The sequence below is a fragment of the Perkinsus marinus genome (genome assembly GCF_000006405.1).
Source record: "Perkinsus marinus ATCC 50983 genomic scaffold scf_1104296936320, whole genome shotgun sequence".
Classification (NCBI taxonomy): domain Eukaryota; phylum Perkinsozoa; order Perkinsida; family Perkinsidae; genus Perkinsus; species Perkinsus marinus.
In genome coordinates this window covers 1-1,813 of record NW_003214149.1, presented here as the reverse complement: position 1 = coordinate 1,813, position 1,813 = coordinate 1, and the positions used below count along the sequence as shown (strand labels likewise).

At 46.7% G+C, this 1,813-nt stretch overlaps 10 non-coding genes across 10 annotated transcripts; all 10 read left to right on the top strand.

Moving 5' to 3' along the window:
* Positions 1–35: 35 nt before the first annotated feature.
* Positions 36–107, top strand: Pmar_PMAR022695. Its single transcript has one exon. It is a non-coding gene; the product is annotated as a tRNA-Cys (tRNA).
* A 108-nt stretch (positions 108–215) lies between these two features.
* Positions 216–288, top strand: Pmar_PMAR022694. The gene has a single exon. It is a non-coding gene; the product is annotated as a tRNA-Arg (tRNA).
* A 120-nt stretch (positions 289–408) lies between these two features.
* Pmar_PMAR022693 lies at positions 409–480 on the top strand. The gene has a single exon. It is a non-coding gene; the product is annotated as a tRNA-Cys (tRNA).
* A 108-nt stretch (positions 481–588) lies between these two features.
* Pmar_PMAR022692 lies at positions 589–661 on the top strand. The gene has a single exon. It is a non-coding gene; the product is annotated as a tRNA-Arg (tRNA).
* Positions 662–781: 120 nt separating this feature from the next.
* Positions 782–853, top strand: Pmar_PMAR022691. Its single transcript has one exon. It is a non-coding gene; the product is annotated as a tRNA-Cys (tRNA).
* Positions 854–961: 108 nt separating this feature from the next.
* Pmar_PMAR022690 lies at positions 962–1,034 on the top strand. Its single transcript has one exon. It is a non-coding gene; the product is annotated as a tRNA-Arg (tRNA).
* A 120-nt stretch (positions 1,035–1,154) lies between these two features.
* Pmar_PMAR022689 lies at positions 1,155–1,226 on the top strand. The gene has a single exon. It is a non-coding gene; the product is annotated as a tRNA-Cys (tRNA).
* A 108-nt stretch (positions 1,227–1,334) lies between these two features.
* Pmar_PMAR022688 lies at positions 1,335–1,407 on the top strand. Its single transcript has one exon. It is a non-coding gene; the product is annotated as a tRNA-Arg (tRNA).
* Positions 1,408–1,527: 120 nt separating this feature from the next.
* On the top strand, positions 1,528–1,599 carry Pmar_PMAR022687. Its single transcript has one exon. It is a non-coding gene; the product is annotated as a tRNA-Cys (tRNA).
* Positions 1,600–1,707: 108 nt separating this feature from the next.
* Pmar_PMAR022686 lies at positions 1,708–1,779 on the top strand. The gene has a single exon. It is a non-coding gene; the product is annotated as a tRNA-Arg (tRNA).
* Positions 1,780–1,813: the final 34 nt, after the last annotated feature.

Genomic DNA, 1,813 nt, shown 5'->3' with positions numbered 1-1,813 from the left:
ATAGGTCAATGGAGGACTAGTCGAATTGCGTATATGGGTGTGTAGCTCAGTGGTAGAGCGGCTGACTGCAGATCAGCAGGTCCTCGGTTCAAATCCGGGCGTGCCCTTTGAACCTTCGCAAAATTTCCATCAAGGAATTTTCGAGAGGTAGAGTAATCACTCATGTAATCGGCGAAACAGTCACAGACATCAACATGATCGGTGGTTGAATCATCGCTCTGCTGGCCCAATGGATAAGGCGCCACCCTCCTAAGGTGGAGATTTCGAGTTCGATCCTCGGGTAGGGTAGATAAGTTTAGTAAGAATCATTAGAGGACGACTCGATTGAGCTGGCTGTAAACGACACAGTGATGAGTGAAATTTTGAATGAAAATAGGTCAAATGGAGGAATAGTCGAATTTTGTGGATGGGTGTGTAGCTCAGTGGTAGAGCGGCTGATTGCAGATTAGCAGGTCCTCGCTTCAAATCCGGGCGTGCCCTATGAACTTTCGCAAAATTTTCATCAAGGAATTTTCGAGAGGTAGAGTAATCACTCATGTAATCGGCGAAACAGTCACAGACATCAACATGATCGGAAGTTGAATCATCGCCCTGCTGGCCCAATGGATAAGGCGCCACCCTCCTAAGGTGGAGATTCCGAGTTCGATCCACGGGTAGGGTTCATAAGTTTAGTAAGAATCATTAGAGGACGACTCGATTGAGCTGGCTGTAAACGACACAGTGAGGAGTGAAATTTTGAATGAAAATAGGTCAAATAGAGGACTAGTCAAATTGTGTGCATGGGTGTGTAGCTCAGTGGTAGAGCGGCTGACTGCAGATCAGTAGGTCCTCGGTTCAAATTCGGGTGTGCCCTTTGAACCTTCACAAAATTTCCATCAAGGAATTTTCTAGAGGTAGAGTAATCACTCATGTAATCGGCGGAACAGTCACAGACATCAACATGATCGAAAGTTGAATCATCGCCCTGCTGGCCCAATGGATAAGGCGCCACCCTCCTAAGGTGGAGATTCCGAGTTCGATCCTCGGGTAGGGTAGATAAGTTTAGTGAGAATCATTAGAGGACGACTCGATTGAGCTGGCTGTAAACGACACAGTGAGGAGTGAAATTTTGAATGAAAATAGGTCAAATGGAGGAATAGTCGAATTTTGTGCATGGGTGTGTAGCTCAGTGGTAGAGCGGCTGACTGCAGATCAGCAGGTCCTCGGTTCAAATCCAGGCGTGCCCTATGAACTTTCGCAAAATTTTCATCAAGGAATTTTTGAGAGGTAGAGTAATCACTCATGTAATCGGCGGAACAGTCACAGACATCAACATGATCGGAAGTTAAATCATCGCCCTGCTGGCCCAATGGATAAGGCGCCACCCTCCTAAGGTGGAGATTCCGAGTTCGATCCTCGGGTAGGGTAGATAAATTCACTGAGAATCATTAGAAGACGACTCGATTGAGCTGGCTGTAAACGACACAGTGAGGAGTGCAATTTTGAATGAAAATAGGTCAAATGGAGGACTAGTCGAATTGCGTATATGGGTGTGTAGCTCAGTGGTAGAGCGGCTGACTGCAGATCAGCAGGTCCTCGGTTCAAATCCGGGCGTGCCCTTTGAACCTTCGCAAAATTTCCATCAAGGAATTTTCGAGAGGTAGAGTAATCACTCATGTAATCGGCGAAACAGTCACAGACATCAACATGATCGGAAGTTGAATCATCGCTCTGCTGGCCCAATGGATAAGGCGCCACCCTCCTAAGTGGAGATTCCGAGTTCGATCCTCGGGTAGGGTAGATAAGTTTACTGAGAATCATTAGAAGACGACTC